Genomic DNA, 19,704 nt, shown 5'->3' with positions numbered 1-19,704 from the left:
CACTTTGGCAACCTATTCCCCACAGCCTTACAAAGAAAAGTGATTTTTTTTTTTTAGCTTTTTGTCCCCTCTGTTTCTGATGTAGGTGCAAAAGACTGTACTGTGGTGTTGCGAGCAGCCGCCCAGAAGGGACCAAGATGGTGGGACCCCATGGTCCAATTTTGCTGACCAACAGTTGGTTCACAACTATGCCACATCCTCCTCTGTTCCTGGGTAGCAGGGCTTACCTGACTCTCCCAGTCCATATCAGCCAGCCAGGCAGGTTCTGGGCCAACTAGAAGCTGTAGGCCTCAAGGGTGGAGGATGGGCACCAGGAGCAACAGCAAATTGATAGTCACTGCAGCTTCTCTGTGTGGAAACAGTGGTGCTGCAGGCATCTCAGGCTCTTGCCTGGAAGGGATCAAGGATGCGGATTCGAGGGTCAACTTCACCGGCCAACAGTTGGATAAGGACTGTGCCATGTCCTCCTCTTTTCCAAGGGGGATGACCTCCCTGTGTCTTCCAGTTCATAACAGGGAGCCAGGCAAGAACCAGGCCGACCCGAATTTGCTGGCCTCTTGGGTAGAGGATGAGAACAGAGACCTGCAGCTGAATTCAGTCACTCACAGCAGTTTCTCAGTTTCAGTTTTTCCATTTCTTCTTCCACCTCTTCCTTGTATATTGCACTGGTCATTTCCTCTTCTCCTGAGCCCCAGACATGCTGCTTTGGACAGTTTCTGCCTGTTTTCTAGGTGTTTTTGGTGGAAGGGTGAGTACTGCCTCCCCTTATTCCACCATCTTCTTGGAAGTCCCCTCTCCCCCATCATTGGTACTTTACATTTATGTGTTGAAGGATATCTGGGTTGTTCCCAGTTCTTGGTAATTATGAGTAAAGCTACCATAAACCTTAATGTACACATATAGATAAGTTTTTACTTCCCTAGAGTATATATTTAGGAGTGTTCCTGGGTCATATAGTAAAAGTATGTATTCAGTGTATGAAAGTTCCTGTTGCTCTGCATCCTCACAAATTCTTGATATTTTAGTTTCTTTTTTACTTCAGTAATTCTAATAGGTATGTAATGTTATCACATTGTGGATTTAATTTGCATTTTCCTTATGATTAGTGGTGAGCAACTTTTTATGTTCTAATTTACTATCTGTATATCGTTTGGTGTGATGTGTCTGTTTAGATCTTTTGCTCATTTAATTGTGTTCTATGTATTCTTATTGTTGAGTTTTGAGAGTCCTTTTATATTCTGAATATAAAAGTCCATTGTCAGAGGCCAGGCAAGATGGAGGCATAGGGAGATGTGGAATTTCATTCGTCCTCTAGGTAACTAGTAAGTAGCCAGGAACTGTCTGAAACAACTGTTTGGGGGAATTCCGTGACCAGACAACTTTGTACACCAGTCTTGATTGGGTGGAAGGGCCAAGATGACAGTGCAGAACTGGAAATCAGTCTCCCAGTGTGTGGAGGCTGGTACCCCTCCCCTACTAGCACAGCAGACTGGTCTGGAATCATGCCACCTTGGGGATAAGAAGCAGTCTCTATGAGGAGCAAGGGAAGGTAGCTCAACCAAGCTCCAATTGTGAAATTTTTTATATTTTTTTATTGTAGAATATAACATGTATACTTAAAAGTGATAACTTTCCAAGTACAATTTAAGAAGTAGTTAGCAAATTTCAAAGAACATTATAGGTTACAATTCCACAGTTTCAGTTATTTCCTTATTGAGAAATATAACATGAACAAAAAGGTAACGTCTTTCAACGTATGATAAACAAGTAGATATATAGGAAATTTCCAAAGTTATTATGAGTTATAGTACCATAGTTTCAGTTATTTCCTTATTGTGAAATCTAACATATATACAAAAAAGTTTAGCTTTCAAATTACAATTTAACAAGTAGCTATAGAACGAATTTCAAAGGATGCTATGGTTACAGTTCCACCATTTCATTTCTTTCCTTCTAACTATTCCAAGACCCTAGTGACTGAGAGAAAGAAAATCATGTAAAGATTCAGTATTCCTAACCCTTTGTTAAATTCCATCTCGACTGTTGCTACCCCTTCCTCTAGTTTAATCACTCTCCTGATCTTCAGGGATGTCTAGGCAGTGACCACCCTAACCTGTTCATGTTGAAAAGGGGTGTCAACTTTATGAGCAAAGGGAACACATCTAGTTGATGCTCTTGAAGAGGCTGTTGCCTCTGGGTTTCAGGACTTTGCTGGCATAGGGACACTCTGAAAGGTTTAAGTTTCTGACAGATAAACTTAGTGAGTGAAACTTTCATAGAGTCTCAGATAGGGATCCAGGTATTCTTTAAGGTTTTTGGGACTACTGTTGACTTGGGCTTGTCATATTGTGGTCATTTGGCATATCTAGGTGAAGCTTGCAGAAGAGTAACCTCCAGAGCAACCTCTTAACTCTATATGAATTCTGTTAGCCACTAAAACCTTATTTTGTTGTCCCTCCCCCCTTTTGGCCAAAACGGCATTCTCAGTCCCTCAATGCCAGGGTCAGGCTCATTCTTGGAATCCATGTCCCACATCGCCAGGAAGGATCATTCATCTTGGGGGTCCTGTCCCACGTCAGGGGGAGGGTGATGAATTTATTTGCAGAGTTAAGCTTAGAGAGAGAAAGTCCACATTGAGCAAAAAAAGAGGTTCTCTAGACGTGACTCCTAGGCATAATTATAGGTGGGCTCAGCCTCCTCTTTACAACCATAAGTTTCACCCAAGCAAGCCTCAATATCGAGGGCTTGACTTACAAAGTAAGGGGTTCTTAGGTCCACATAGCATATGTTATATCCGTGATAATTCATCCATATCTCACACTATCATCATTCAGTTGTACAATCCTCATCGCTCTCTGTTTTAAACAATTCTCATGACCCAAAACAACTCACAGCTCTTGTCAGCCACGTTATTTGTCCCTAATATTTGTGTAGTACTACTATGGTATTCCTATTAATTATAGTCCCTAGTATGCAAATTGTAGATTTTTCCCATGTACTCTTCTGTAGTCCGTTCTCTCTACCAATGTCATACCTTAGAAGTATATCATGCAAGCACCTATCTATATCTGTGGTGCTGATCTGTGGGAAACATGCCTTTAACTGACCCCTTTCATTCCTATTCACCTTCAGTACAACTTTGATACTTATAATTCCATTAACAATTGTTGCCCCTATCTATTACCACACTTTTGAAATCACCATGATTAACATTTCTAAACATATTAGAATATCATTCCCCCTCACTAGCTAATGTCTGTCACTAGGTCCCCAATATTATTACAGTATAAGACATTGATTTTATATTATTCAGATAGTTCATAGCAGTTGTAACATACAAAATCTCTCCTTTTACATCTGAGTTATTTTGCTCAGAATTATATCTTCAAGATTCATCCATGTTGCGATATATTCAAGACCTTGTTGCTTCTTACTGCTGCGTAGTATTCCAATGTATGTGTATACCACATTTTGTTTGTCCACTTGTCTGTTGAAGGTCACTTGGATTGTTTCCATCTTTGGCAATTGTGAACAATGCTGCTATGAACATCAGTGTACAAGTGTCTTTTTGTATGACTGCTTTCAAATCTTCTGGGTATATACCAAGAAGTGGAATTGCCAGATCATGGGGTAATTCAGTGTCTAGTTTTCTGAGAAACTGCCAAACTGTCCTCTAGAGTAGCTGAGCCATTGTACAGTCCCACCAGTAATGAATAAGAGTTCCAATTTCTCCACATCCTCTTCAGCATTTGTAGTTTCTTGTTTGTTGGATGGCAGCCATTCTTATTGGTGTGAGAAGATATCTCATTGTGGTCTTGATCTGCATCTTGCTAATAGCTAGTGAAGATGAACTTTTTTTTTTTTCCATGTGTTTTTTAGCCATTCCTATTTCCTCTTTGGAGAAATGTATTTTAATATCTTTTGCCCATTTTGTAATTGGGCTGTTTGTACTATTGTCTTTGAGTTGTAGGATTTTGATGAGTTCCCATTTATCTATTTTTTCCTTTCATTGCTTGTGCTTTTGGTGTAAGGTCTAAGAAGCGACCTCTTAATACTAGCTCTTGGAGATGTTTCCCTACATTACCTTCTAGGTCTTATGGTGCTGTCTCTTGTATTGAGGTCTTTGATCCACATTGAGTTAATTTTTCTATAGGGTGTGAGGTAGGGGTCCTTTTTTATTCTTTTTGTCATGGCTATCCACTTCTCCCAGCCCCAGTTGTTGAAGAGACTGTTCTGTCCCAGTTCAGTGGATTTGGGGGCCTTATCAAAAATCAGTCAACCGTATATCTGGGAGTCTATTTCCAAACTCTCAATTCAATTCCATTGATCAATATATCTATCTATATGCCAATAACATGCTGTTTTGACCACTGTAGCTTTATAGTAAGCTTCAGAGCCTGGAAGTGTAAGTCCTCCTGCTTCATTATTTTTAAGGATGTTTTTGGCAATTTGAGGCCCATTTCCCTTCCAAATAAATTTGATAACTAGCTTTTCCAAGTCTGAAAAAATAGGTTGAAATTTGGATTGAAATTGCATTGACTCTGTAGATTAGTTTGCATAGAATTGACATCTTAACAATATTTAATCTTCCTATCTATGAGCATGGAATATTTTTCCACCCACTTGGGTCCTTTTTATTTCTTTTAGTAAAATTTCATAATTTTCTGTGTAGAGGTCTTTTATGCCCTTGTTTAAGTTTATTCTTAGGTACTTGATTTTTTAGTTTGCTATTGTGAATGGAATTTTTTCTTTGATTGCCTCTTCAGTTAGGTCATTACTAGTATAGAGAAACATTATTACCAACTTATGTGCATTAATCTTATATCCCACCACTTTGCTGAATTTATTAGCTCAAGAAACTTTGTAGTCAAATTCACAGGATTCTTCAAATATGAGATCATATCATCTGCAAATAATGACAGTTCTACTTCTTCCTTTCCAATTTGGATAACTTTTATATCTTTATCTTGGTAAATTGTTCTGCCTAGAACTTCTAGCACAATGTTGAATAGAAGTGACAGTGGGCACCTTTGTCTCACTCATGGTCTTAGTGGGAAGGTGTTCAGTCTGTCACCATTGACTACTATGCTGGCTGTGGGTTTTTCATATTCACCCTTTATCATATTGAGGAAGTTTCCTTGAATTCCTACCTTTAGAAGTGTTTTTATCTAAAAGGGATGTTGAATTTTGTCAAATGCTTTTTGAGCATCTATATTGAGATGATCATTTGATTTTTCCCTTTTGATTTGTTAATGTGTTGAATTACATTGATTGATTTTCTTATGTTGAATCACCCTTGCATGCCAGGAATGATCCCCAATTGGTCGTGGTGTATAGTTCTTTTAGTGTGCCTTTGGATTTGATTTGCAAGTATTTTGTTTAGGATTTTTGCATCTATATTCATTATGGAGGTTGGCCTGTAGTTTTCCTTTTTTGTAGTGTCTTTATCTGGTTTTAGTATTAGAGTGATATTAGCTTCATAAAATGAGTTAGGTAGTGTTCCTCTTTCTTCAGTTTTTTGAAAGAGTTTGAGCAGGAATGGTGTCAGTTCTTTTTGGAAAGTTTGGTAAAATACCCCTGTGAAGCCATCTGGCTCTGGACTTTTATTTGTAGGTAGATTTGTTTTTTTTTTTTCATTTTTATTGAGATTGTTCAGATACCATACAATTATCCAAAGATCCAAAGTGTACAATCACTTGCCCCTGGGTACCCTCATACAGCTGTGCATTACACTTAATTTTTGTTCAATTTTTAGAAACTTTTCATTACTCCAGACAAGAAATAAAGTGCAAGATGAAAAAAGAAAAAAAAAGGAAACTCTAATCCTTCCTTATCCCTAACCAACCCCCCTCAATTGTTGACTCTTAGTATTGGTATAGTATATATGTTACTGTTTATGAAAAAATGTTGAAATACTACTAACTGTAGTATATAGTTTGTAATAGGTATATAGTTCTTCCCTATATGCTCCTCTATTATTAACTTCTAATTGTATTGTCATACATTTGTTCTGGTTCATAGAAGCGATTTCTAGTATTTGTACAGTTGATCATGGACATTGCCCACCATAGGATTCAGTTTTATACATTCCCATCTTTTGACCTCCAACTTTCCTTCTCGTGACACATATGACTCTGAGCTTCCCCTTTCCTCCTCATTCACACACCATTCGGCGCTGTTAGTTGTTCTCACATCTTGCTACCAACACCCCTGTTCATTTCCAAACATTTAAGTTCATCCTAATTGAACATTCTGCTCATACTAAGTAACCACTCCCCATTCTTAAGCCTTGTCCTATATCTTGGTACCTTATATTTCATGTCTATGAGTTTACATATTGTAATTAGTTCCTATCAGTGAGACCCTGCAATAATTGTCCTTATTTGTCTGGCTTATTTCACTCAGTATATTGCCCTTGAGGTTTTGTCATCAACCCATTTTTTTTTTTTAATATGGTTTTGTTCACTCACCATACATCCCATCCCAAGTAAATAATCGATGGCTCTCTGCATGGTCATACATTTATGTGTACACCACCTTCACCACTATCTATATAAGGGCATCTGCGTTTCTTCCACAAGGCAGGAGGGAGAGTCAAAGAAGGTAGAGAGGAAAAGAAAGAGGAAAAAAAAATGACAGCTAGGAAGCAGCAAAAGGGAAAAATAACCTTATATCAAAGTAGAATAAAGAATCAGACAATACCACCAATGTCAAGTGTCTAACATGCCTCCCCTGTCCCCCCCTCTTATCTGCATTTTCCTTGGTGTATCACCTTTGTTACATTAAAGGGAGCATAATACAATAATTCTATTAGTTACAGTCTCTAGTTTATGCTGATTGCATCCCTCCCCCAATGCCTCCCCATTTTTAACACCTTGCAAGGTTGACATTTACTTATTCTCCCTCGTAAAAGAACATATTTGTACATTTTATCACAATCGTTGAATACTCTAGATTTCACCAAGTTACACAGTCCCAGTCTTTATCTTTCCTCCTTTCTTGTGGTGTCTCACATGCCCCCCACCTTCCTCTCTCAACTGTATTCATAGTTACCTTTGTTCAGTGTACTTACATTGTTGTGCTACCATCTCCCAAAACTGTGTTCCAAACCATGCACTCCTGTCTTCTATCACCCTGTAGTGCTCCCTTTAGTATTTCCTGTAGGGGGGTGTCTTGTTCACAAAGTCTCTCATTGTCTGTTTGTCAGAAAATATTTTGAGCTCTCCCTCATATTTGAAGGGCAGCTTTGCTGGATATAGGATTCTTGGTTGATGGTTTTTCTCTTTCAGTATCTTAAATATATCACACCACTTCCTTCTTGCCTCCATGGTTTCTGCTGAGAGATCCGCACAGTCTTATTAAGCTTCCTTTGTATGTAATGGATTGCTTTTCTCTTGCTGCTTTCAGGATTCTCTCTTTGTCTTTGACATTTGATAATCTGATTATTAAGTGTCTTGGCGTAGGCCTATTCAGATCTCTTCTGTTTGGAGTACGCTGCGCTTCTTGGATCTGTAATTTTATGTCTTTCATAAGAGATGGAAAATTTTCATTAATTATTTCCTCTATTATTGCTTCTGCCCCCTTTCTCTTCTCTTCTCCTTCTGGGACATCAGTGATACGTACATTATTGTACTTTGTTTCATCCTTGAGTTCCCGGAGACGTTGCTCATATTTTTTCATTCTTTTCTCCATCTGCTCCTTTGCATGTAGGCTTTCAGGTGTTTTGTTCTCCAGTTCCTGAGTGTTTTCTTCTGCCTCTTGAGATCTGCTGTTGTATGTTTCCATTGTGTCTTTCATCTCTTGTGTTGTGCCTTTCATTTCCATAGATTCTACTAGTTGTTTTTTTGAACTTTTGATTTCTGCTGTATATATGCCCAGTGTTTCCTTTACAGCCTCTATCTCTTTTGCAATATCTTCTCTAAATTTTTTGAATTGATTTAGCATTAGTTGTTTAAATTCCTGTATCTCCGTTGAAGTGTATATTTGTTCCTTTGACTGGGCCATAACTTTGTTTTTCTTAGTGTAGGTTGTAATTTTCTGTTGTCTAGGCATGGTTTCCTTGGTTATCCAAATCAGGTTTTCCCAGACCAGAACAGGCTCAGGTCCCAGAGGGAAGAAATATTCAGTATCTGGTTTCCCTGAGGGTGTGTCTTGGAAAATTGCTACACCGTGTGATGCCTCGGGTCACTGTGCTTTTCTGCCCAGCAGGTGATGCCTGTTAGCCTATAATTCTTGACTGGTGTGAGGAGGTATGGCCATGTTCCTCCAAGCTCTGGGGTCTGGTTCTGAATGGAAAGGGCCCCACCCCTTTCCTCCTAGAGAAGACAGACCCTCCCAGGTGGAGGTCATTAGCATTTCAATGGTCTCGCTCTCTGCTTGTGCTGTCTCCACCCTTCCCCAGGTCACAGCCCTGGAAACTGAAAATGACTGTGGCTTTCTCCACTGAGCCGAAAAAGAAACAGATAGTCCCCTTCAGGCCCAGTCCAAGGCGACCCTCTGGCTCTCCAAGATCAGTCGTCACCCAAAGCCTCTGTCTGTTTTTTGGGGATGTGTACCTGTAGTGAGCAGTTCACACTCGCTACTTAAAACCCCAGTTGGAGCTCAGCTGAGCTATATTCGCTTGCTGAGAGAGAGCTTCTCTCTGGCACCACGAGGCTTTGCAGCTCAGGCTATGGGGGAGGGGGTCTCGCGACTTGGATCCACAGGTTTTTCTTACGGATTTCATGCTGTGTTCTTGGGCATTCCTCCCAATTCAGGTTGGTGTATGATGAGTGGATGGTCTCGTTTGTCCCCCCGCAGTTATTCTGGATTATTTACTAGTTGTTTCTGGTTTTTTGTACTTGTTCCAGGGGGACTACTTAGCTTCCACTCCTCTCTATGCCGCCATCTTGCCCCGCCTCCCTAAACTCTGTAGGTAGATTTCTGATGACTGATAGGATCTCTTTGCTTGTGTTTGGTTTGTTGAGGTGTTCCATTTCATCTTGGGGGTCAGTGTAAGTTGTTCATGTATTTCCAGGAAATTGTCTGTTTCCTCTAAATTGTCTAACTTGTTGGCATACAGTTGTTCATAGTATTCTCTTATGATTTTTTTTTTTATTCAGGATCTGTAGTGATTTTCCCCTTCTCATTTCTCATTCTGTTTATTTAGATCCTCTCTCCTTTTGACTTTGTCAGTCTAGCTAGGGGTCTGGCAATCTTGTTGATCTTCTCAAAGAACCAACTTTTTGTTCTCTCGTTTTTTTATTCTCCAACTCATTTATTTCTGCTTTAATCTTTGTTATTTCCTTTGTCTACCTGCTTTAGGGTTAGTTTTCTGATCATTCTTTAGCCTCTTCAGTTCAGCTAGGTCTTTAGGTTCTGCTCTCTCTTGCTTTTTGAAATATGCATTTATAGCTATAAATTTTCCTCTCAGCACTGCCTTCACTGCATCCCACAGCTTTTGACATGTTGTATTCTCATTTTCATTCCTCTCTAGGTATTTACCTATTTCTCTTGCAATTTCTTCTTTGACCCACTGGTTGTTTCAGAGTGTGTTGTTTAACCTCCATATATTTGTGAAAGATTGGGTTCCTTGGTGGTTGTTGATTTCTAGTTGCATTCCATTATGGTCAGAGAAGGAGCTTTGAATAATTTCAGTCTTGTTAAATTTATTAAGACTTGTTTTGTGCCCCAGAATATGATCTATACTGCAAAAAGTACCATGGGCACTAAAGAATGTGTATCCTAGTACTTGGTTTGTAATGATCTATATATGTCTATTACATCTAACTCATTTATCATGTTGTTTAGGTTCTCAGTTTCCTTATTGGTCCTCTGTCTAGTTCTATCTGTAGAAGGAAGTAGTGTATTGAAGTTTCCAACTATTGTTGTAGATGTGTCTATTCCTCCCTTCAGTTTAGCCAATATTTGTCTCATGTATTTTGGAGCTCCTTAATTGAGTACCTAAACATTTATAATTGTTATTTATTCTTGGTTTCTTGGTGAATTATCCCTTTTTTTTTTTTCCTTATGTCTCAACTGTGTCCCTCTGAGCCTCCTGTCCTCCATCCTCAGATCCCATCCAGGATCATCCTTGGCATTCAGTTGTCATCTATGTAGCCTCTCTTTTTTTTTCAATTGTGGAAACATATATACAGCCTAAATCTTCCCATTCCACCCCCTCCCTGGCATTCCATTAGTGGGATTAATCACATTCAGAATGTTGTAATGCTCTCACCTTCCCACCATCCATTACTAGAAACTTCCCTTCACCTCAAACACCAACCCTACATTCATTTCTTAACTCCCCGTTGCCCCTTCCCCCACTTTTCGTAACCCATACTCTACTTTTCATCTCTATGGTCATATTCTCTGATAATTTCTTTGTGTTTACTGTGGGGCTTAAAATTAACCTCTTAAATCCATAACAATCTTGTTCTTCTTTGATACCAACTTAACTTCAATAGGACACACAAACTGTGTTCCTATACTCCTCCATTCCCCCACCTTTATATAGTTCTTTTCAAAATTTACGTATTTTACATTGAGTCCAAAACCACTGATTTGTCATTAGAGTTTGTGTATTTTATATCACGTAGGAAGTAAATAGTGGAGTTACAAATAAAAAATTATTGACTTCTATTTGTATTCCATTGTGGTCAGAGAATGTGCTTTGAATAATTTCATTTTTTTAAATTTATTGAGGCTTGTTTTATGTCCCAGCATATTGTCAGTTCTGGAGAAAGATCTGTGACCACTAGAGAAAAATGTGGGTCCTGGTGATTTGGGATGTAAGGTTCTATATATGTCTGTTAAAATTCTCTATATCTCTCTCTCCTTTCTTTCTTTCTCCGTCGGTAGGGCTCCTTGTAGTATCTGAAGTAGGTCAGGTCTTTTATTGGCAAAATCTCTCAGCATTTGTTTGTCTGTGAAAAATTTAAGCTCTCCCTCAAATCTGAAGGAGAGTTTTGCTGGATAAAGTATTCTTGGTTGGAAATTTTTCTCTCTCAGAATTTTAAATATGTCATGCCACACTGCCTTCTCGCTTCCATGGTGGCCGCTGAGTAGTCACTACTTAGTCTTATGTTGTTTCCTTTGTATGTGGTGAATTGCTTTTCTCTTGCTGCTTTCAGAACTTGCTCCTTCTCTTCAGTATTTGACAGTCTGATCAGAATATGTCTTGGGGTGGGTTTATTTGGATTTATTCTATTTGGAGTTCGCTGGGCATTTATGCTTTGTGTATTTATATTGTGTAGAAGGTTGGGGAATTTTTCCCCAACAATTTCTTTGAATACTCTTTTTAGACCTTTACCTTTCTCTTCCACTTCTGGGATACCAATGAGTCTTAAATTTGGACGTTTTATTTTATCTATCATATCCCTGAGCTCCATTTCAATTTTTTTCTCCATTCTTTCTTTTGCTCTTTCATTTTCTGTTCTGTGATCCTGTAAGACACTGAGTCATTGTTCATCTTCCTCTAATCTTGTATTATGAGTATCCAGAGTCTTTTTAATTTGGCCAGCAGTTTCTTTTATTTCCATAAGATCTTCTATTTTTTTATTTACTCTTGCAATTTCTTCTTTATGCCCTTTTGGGGTCTTCTTTATGTTCTTTATATCCTGTGCCATGCTCTCGTTCTTTGATTGTAGTCCTTTGATTAATTGTGCCAAGTACTGTGTCTCTTCTATTTTGATTTGGGTGTTTGGGATTGGGTTCTCCATATCGTCTGGTTTTATCATATGCTTTAAGATTTTCTGTTGTTCTTGGCCTCTTGGCATTTGCTTTGCTTGATAGAGTCCTTTCAAGCTATAAAAAATACCAATCTAATTTCCGAACTACAACGTGGTGGCATACACTTTCTTTAACTAACCAACAAATGGCATCTGCGAGTCACCTATTCCCCTCAAGTCAGTTCTCCTCAACTTTGTCTTTGTGGTGTGTGGGGAAATGATTCTTGTGGGGTTCAATTGGTGAACTCAGTTTGGGTGTGTTTTTGTTGCTGTCTGCCCTGAATGTGGGGTGTGTGTCTAGGTGGTTAGGGAGGCAGGGCAGCTTTAATATTCAAACCTCCCAGGTGTTCCCGGAGATTCAAGGCTTTTGCAAGAGTCTAAGCCTTCATTTCAGTTTTGTCCCAGATTTTCTCTGCCGCTGACCCACAAGTCGCCGGCATTGATGTAGCGTCCCTGGGTTTTCCAAGCAGGCCCGCCTTCTCAGCTGTTTTCTTCCAGGACCTCTGCTGAGGGAAGGCTGTGCTACATCACAAGTGCAAGCCGTCGCTCAAGGGAAGCCCCGGGCTGCTGGGCCATGCAGGGGCGCTCCCAGCCTGATGCAAAGATGGATGACTGAATGGGCATCTCAACCCCCACCTCCCTGCTTTTTGCACAGCTCCACCTTCCCAGCTCCAGGACAGCTAGCTGCATATGCACCCAAGGCCGCTGTCCACAGCCGATATTGTGGCATGTGCATGGTGCTGTGGGATACACTCCCCATCACACTGGGTTTCCTGGTGCGGCTCTGGGCTGTGGGTACGGCCCTGGGCAGGAGAGTCTCCAGCCCACCGCGGAGCCGGCTGCAAGCGGCGCGGTTTCTTTCTCCTTTTGGCTCTCCCCTCTGCTCCCCAGCCCTGAGGGAATCAGCAGCGGGCTATCCTCCACACCAGACACCAAGAGGTTGGCACAGCCTGCCCCTGCTGTGCTTCACTGTGAGGTTCTCACTGCTGTAACTGCAGCTGCTCCTGGTTTTTTTTTTTTTTTTTTTAAAGAACCAGTCCGTCTCCAAATGCCAACCCCTGGTTTCCCCACACTGCAGCACAGCCACGGGGCTTTCAGCTGGCTCACTCACTCATTTCAGAATGCAGATTCCTGGTTTCACCAAGTGCACAGTCCCTGTGGTTTTAGTAGACCTTGTCCAGCTGGTGTATCGCTGGAAGTGGTGTTCTGGGTCACTTTCTGGCTTTTATCTAGTATTTTTCATGGAGGTGTTTTTTTACCCTTTCTCACCTAGCCACCATCTTAGGTTCTCTCCGGAATTATCCCTTTTATTAATATTTAGTATCCTTTATCTCTTATGACATCTTTGCATTGAAAGTCTATTTTGTCTGATATTAGTATAGTTACCTAGGCTTTCATTTGATCATAGTTTGCATGGAATATTTTTTTCCATCCTTTCACTTTCAGTCTCTTTGTGTTACAGGGTCTAAGGTAAGTCTCTTGTAAACAGCATATCACTGGCTTACATTTTCTAATCCATTCTAGCAGTCTGTATCTTAATTGGAGAGTTTAATCCATTCACTTTCAAAGTTACTCCTGTGAAGGGAGTTCTTGAGCCAGCCATCTTATCCTTTGGTTTTAGTTCTATTTTTTTTCTCAGTCTCACTTATTTTCCTTTAAGTTACCATTACTAATAACTCTTCAGTTCTGTGCTTTTTTCCAGGCCTCTCTCTCCATTCTTTTTTCTCAGGTGGTATGTTTAGTATTTCTTAGAGGGTACGTCTCTTGTTAACAAATTCTGTCATCATTTGTTTGTGAAAATTTGAAACTCTCCCTCAAAGTTGAAGGCAAGCTTTGCTGGATAAAGAATTCTTGATTGGCAATGTTTCTTTTTCAGAATCTGAAATATGTCATACCACTGCCTTTTTGCCTTCATGGTACCTGCTGAGTAGTCAATACTTAGTCTTATGTTGTTTCTTTTGTATGGGGTGACTCACTTCTCTCTTGCTGCTTTCGGAAGTCTCTCCTTTTCTTCATAATTTGACAATCTAATCAGTATGTATTTTGGAGTAGGGTTATTTGGATTTATTGTTTTTGGAGTTGGTTGGGCATCTTTAATTTGGATATTTATGTCATTTGGAAGAGTTGGGAAGTCTTCTCCAACAATTTCTTCGAATATTCTTCCCAGCCCTTTACTCTTCTCTTTCCCTTCTGGAACACCAATGATTCTTATATTTGCATGCTATATGTTGACCATCATTAACCAGAGATCAGTTTCAAATTTTTTCATTTTTTTCATCATTCATTCTTTTATGCTTTCACTTTCCATCACCCTATCTTTGAGGTCACTAATTCATTCCTCTACTTCTTCAAATCTGCTGTTATGTGTCTCAAGAATATTTTTAATTTGATCAGGAGTATCTTTTATTTCCATAAGATCCTCTGTTTATTTAGTCTTGCAAATTCTTCTTTACACTCTCCTAGGGTTGTCTTCATGTCCTTCATATCCTGAGCCATAGTTTTGATATTTGTGTGTACTTCTTTGATTAATGCTCACAATTTTGTGTGTCTTCTGGCTCTTTAATTTGTTCATTTGGCTTGTCCATGTCTTCTATATCCTTCAAGTGCCTTGTGATTTTCTGCTGGCTTCAGGGCATGTTTGTCTTGATAGGGTTATTTTGGGAAGTGCAAAATTAATTTGTTATTTATATATAATTTGGTTTGCTGTAGTGCAGTTTCCCAATTCTACCAGCAGTTGGCACTCTTGAGGCACAGCTTGCTGGAGTGCAGTTTTCCCAACCTACAAGCAGGTGGTGCTCTCAAGTAGGTCTTCCCTGAACTCCTGTATGGTGGAAAGAGTCCCAGCCAGGTGGGGAACCAATCATTGCAGCAGATCTGTGTGTGCTCTGTGGAATCCCGGTCCTGGGGCTGCAATGTGGGCCCTGAAGAGGCAGGCAGGGAGCCTTATGAAGGGTATGCCACAGTGGGATGTGGGCCCTGCCTGCTGGTTTTCTGCCTGCCTTGCATCTGCAAGTCTCTGGGCTATGGGAGGGGTTCCTGATTGCCTGTATGCTGCCTCTCCCTTCCCCACTTCTTGCTGTTGCATCCCCCACAACAGACTTCCATGGGGAGAGAGCAATCGCAGCCTGCTGAGTTCCCTCACAGGAGCTCCCTGCTTTCTGGCTGTGGAGCTCATGCCCCAGCAAACTGTCAAGGTAGGTGGATGGGAGCAGAGAGCTGCTGCTCACTCTTTTGCTCAGCCGTGGTTTTGCTGCTGCCAGCCTGGGGGGTGGTCCAGATGGGGACACACTTACCACATCCCTCCAGTCAACGTCTCTCATCTGTTTTTGTTGGGTGTCCCCTCTATGTACTGTGGGGGACCCTCTATGGCTGATCATACCCCAGAACCATGGTCCTCGGTGTCCTCTGGCCCCTTTCTAGTTACTCTGATGGAGAAGCCCTTATTCCTCACCTACTCTGTCATCTTCCCATCAACCTCCAATTGTGTATTTAATTAACAAATTCCGACTGCTGAATACAAGCCCTGAGTACATATATACCTGGAGAAAGCATGGAAGGTACCCAGAGCTCTCTCTGTGGTAGAGAGGAGGTGGGGCTGATGGAAAAAACTAAACAGGTGTTTGGAGTTGGCTGGGTACAGACTACTAGAAAAGGGTTGTGTTCCAAGAAAAGGAGCACATAGAACCGGTTACCAGCTCAAGCTCTTCAGTAGTAAACAGGAGGACTGGGAACCAGCTCTGAAAAGGAATTTTTTTTTCCTTTTTCACTTTTTAGTATAAATAATGCAGCAGGCTTTTTCAGTTGTCAGCACTGCCCCAAGCACAGGCAGAGTTAAGGAATATCTGAGAGACAAATTAACTCATCAGATGAAGGAGATAATTACCTGAAGGGTGTATCTTCCCCAAGAAGGGCCTATCTTGTCTGGGAAAATTTAATTGGGTCAGTCCTATCTGGGGAGACCCTCCTCAAAAGAAATTTCCACATAGGCAGTGCAAGAACCAGAAAAACAAGACCTGAAAAATTCTGATCAGTTAAACAGCTATGCTAGAAGTCTAGAATAAGTTGAACTGAATGTCAAATGATAGATAGAAAACAAAGCCAATCAACAGGAAAACACTAAGTAAAAGAGAGAAAATCACCTCCAGAATAAACAAATCCAAGAAATCAGATGCCAAGACACCAGAAAAAAATCACAAGTCATACCAGGAAGCAAGAAAATGTGGCTCTGTCAACGGAAAAAACTAACACTCTAAATGGTATACAGGAGTTGAAACAACTAATGAAAGATGTTCAAACAAATCTTCTAAATCAAATCAATGAGTTGAGAGAAAATGTGGCAAAAGAGATGAAGACTATAAGGGAGACAGTGAGTGACCATATAGAACTCAAAAGCTTGAAAAAAAAAAACAAATGGCAGTAGTTTGGGGAATGAAATGCACAACAGAAGAGATGAAAAACAGTGGAGACCTTTAACAGCAGATTTGAAGAGGCAGAAGAAATGATTAGTGAACTAGAGGACAGTACATATGAAATCCTACATACAGGAGAACATATAGGGAAAAAATGGGAAAATATGAACAGGGACTCAGGGAACTGAATGACAACATGAAGTGAAGAAGTATTTATGTTATGAATGTTCCAGGAGGAGAAAAGAAGGAAATGGGGGGCAGAAAGAATAATGAAGAAACTAAGCACTGAAAATTTCCCATCTATTATGAAACACATAAAATTACAGATCCCAGAAGCACAGTGTACCCAAGCAGAATAGATCTGAATAGATCTACTCCAAGACACTTACTAATCAGATTGTTAAATGCCAATGACAAAGAGAGATTTCTGAAAGTAGCAAGAGAAGCTCAATAAGAGTAAGTATGGATTTCTCAGCAGAAACCATGGAGGTGAGAAGGCAATGGTATGATATATTGAAGATACCGAAAGAGAAAAAGTGCCAACCAAGAATTTTATATCTGTCAGAAATATCCTTCAAAAATGAGGGAGAGAGATTTGAGAATTAGAGAAGAGTTGAGTGTCTGACCTGCTTACCCTGCCTCCTCTCACTTTGCTCTTGTGGCCTTCCCTCCATCTAGCCTGCTTTCTGCACCATGGTGACCTCATCAAGTTCCACTTGAACAAAGGCATCAAACAGGTATACATGGATCTGTCCCCATGGCGAGAAAAGCCAAGCCATGTATATCTGGATCTATGGCACTGGAGAAGGACTGCACTGCAAGGCCCATCCTTGGAAAGTGAACCCAAGTGTGTAAAGGAGCTGCCCAAGTATAATTTTGATGGCTCTAGTACTTTTCAGTCTGAGGGCTCCAACAGTAACATGTATCTCAAACCTGTTGCAATGTTTCAGGACCATTTCCACAAGGACCCCAACAAGCTGGTTTTCTATGAAGTCTTCAAGTATAACTGAAAGCCTACAGAGACAAATTTAAGGCACTCTTGTAAATGCATAATGGACATGGTGAGCAAACAGCACCCCTTTGGAATGGAGCAGGAATATACCCTGATAAGGACAGATGACACCCCTTCGGCTGGCCTCCCAATGGCTTTCCAGGGCCCTGAGTCCCATATTATTGTGGTGTGGGAGCAGACAAAGCCTATGGCAGAGACATTGTGGAGGCCTATTACTTGGCCTGCTTGTGTGCCAGCATCAACATTGTGGCAACCAATGCTAAGGACATGCTGCCCGGTGGGAACAGATAGGACCCTGTGAAGGAATCAACATGGGAGATCATCTCTGGGTGGCCCATTTCATCTTGCATTGAGTATGTGAAGACTTGGGCATGATACCAACCTTTGATACTAAGCCCATTCCTGGGAACTGGAATGGTGCAGGCTGCCATACCAACTTCGGCATCAAGGCCATATGAGAAGAGAATGCTCTGAAGTACATTGAGTAGTCCATCGAGAAACATGCAAGTGGCACCAGTACCAGATTCTTGCCTGTGATCCCAAGGGTAGCCTGGACAATGCCCAGCACCTAACTGGATTCCATAAAACCTCCAACATCAATAATTTCTCTGCTCGTGTAGCCATCTGTGGTGTCAGCACTTGCATTCCCTAGAACACTGGCCAAAAGAAGACAGGTTACATTGAAGACCACTGCCCCTCTGCCAACTGTGTTCCCTTTGTAGTGACAAAAGCCCTCATACACATGTTTATTCTCAACCAGACTGGCCATGAGCCCTTCCAGTACAAGAACTAAGTGGACTTAGACTCCAGCCATCAAACCACTCCGATTTCTCCTTCCCATTTTCACATTTCCTCTCTCCTGATTGTCCAACTGTAACTCAAAGGGCAGAATATCAAGGTCTTTTTTATTCCTCATGCCCAGTTAATAATCCCTGCTTTTTGGGGCCAGGGTAGAGAGGTCAAGTTCTTAATATCTTTTTCTTAATATCCTTTTTCTATCACAGAAGATTTGGCAGACTGAGTAAGTAGTACATTAGTGGGGAAGTGTGAAGTATTCAAGTGTGTTTGTACAGTAGGCATAGTCCAGACTGGACAGAGAGCATCTGTGTTTGTGAAGGGAGAGTAGGACTTTCTCTTTGAGGTCAGCTAAGGTGAGGGGTGCCTGACTTACTCTGTAGTTAGCTGAGAATATACTCTCTCCAACTTTTGGTAGGAAGTTCCTTTCTTTTTTTAAAGATTATAACCAACCTTCCTTTTGAAGTGGGAATTTGTAGAGAAGGAAGGGTTAGGGGGATTAGGAGGAGAATGCCCTTGATATCTGGCTGTTACACTTCCCTTGATTGAGGCTAAATGCCTTAGCCTGAAGACAAAGCAGAGTAATATTTTTATATTTAAGTGTAAAAACAATATATATATATATATATATATATATGGTTGTGTGGATATGTGTGTTCTTCTAAAATTAAAAAAAAAAAAACATTCTAATCACCAGGAGGCAAATTGTATGCAAGTAGTCTGGCTATAAATAAGGATCTCCTTTTGAATGGTGGTAGAAGAGTCATTACTTTAAGAGTTGGCTACTTGGGGCCATTATTCCCTCCCTACCACTTGGGGAGTTTCATTGTACCCTGCCCACCCATCTGAAGGTAATGGGAATTGGTCCATAAGCAGGTGGATGCAGGTTATTACCAGTAAAAATCATGTGAGACTGGTGGCTTTGGTTTGACACACGCATATGTACTTGTACACACACAGGGGTTTAACAATATGAGCTGGCTGGACAACATAAACTTTATGTTCCTGACAAGGGATTATTGGGGTTCTTTTCTGGGGGGAGTAGCGTATCACTAAAGCAGACCTTTTGATATATTAAATTTTGTTTTACAGCAGAACAAGTTGAGATTTTACTCATATTTGTAGGGTTTCTGACTTTCTGTTTTACAGAATTTCTTGTTGGCTTCAACTGTCTTCTTCCCGTCACTGCCCTTTGAGGAGATGAGGAAAGCCTGGAGTCACAGAAATGTAATTTTGTATTCTGGTGTCTTTTTCCATGAGTGCAAGATATTCTTTCCTTTAAGATTTCTGAGGTGTTGTGCTCTTTATTTTATTATAAGAAAATGAAAATTTAAAAATAAACCATATCTTAATCCCTACATTTTTCCCTACATGTTCTGTGGTTATTTTTGTGTTGGCTACAGGAAGTAGGCTGTGGTTTTCTCTTCCCATTATGACTTCTAATTGTCAAGTACAGTATGTTTACAGTTAGATAATTCCCCACAAACAAACTGTAACTGCCCAGAGCAGCGCTTACAAATCAACCTAACATTTGTTGAAAAAAAAAAAAAAAGGGAGAATCAAAAATATTTTCAGACAACAAACAGACACTGAGAGAGTTTATGAACAAGAGACTGACTCTACAAGAAATTGTAAAGGGAGCACTAAAGACAGATAGGAAAAGACAGGAGAGAGAGATTTGGAGAAGCTTGTAGAAATAAAGATTATCAGTAAAAGAGAGGGGAAAAAAGATATGATTTTAAAAAGCAAAAGACAAAATGGTAGAAGAAAGTACTTCCTT

At 40.4% G+C, this 19,704-nt stretch overlaps 1 pseudogene; it reads left to right on the top strand.

The window, feature by feature from the left end:
* The first annotated feature begins 303 nt into the window (after positions 1-303).
* Positions 304-17,504, top strand: LOC119545157 (annotated as a pseudogene).
* The last annotated feature ends 2,200 nt before the right edge of the window (positions 17,505-19,704 follow it).

The sequence above is a fragment of the Choloepus didactylus genome, chromosome 10 (assembly GCF_015220235.1).
Source record: "Choloepus didactylus isolate mChoDid1 chromosome 10, mChoDid1.pri, whole genome shotgun sequence".
NCBI lineage: Eukaryota > Metazoa > Chordata > Mammalia > Pilosa > Megalonychidae > Choloepus > Choloepus didactylus.
This window is presented reverse-complemented; position numbering and strand designations above follow the sequence as displayed.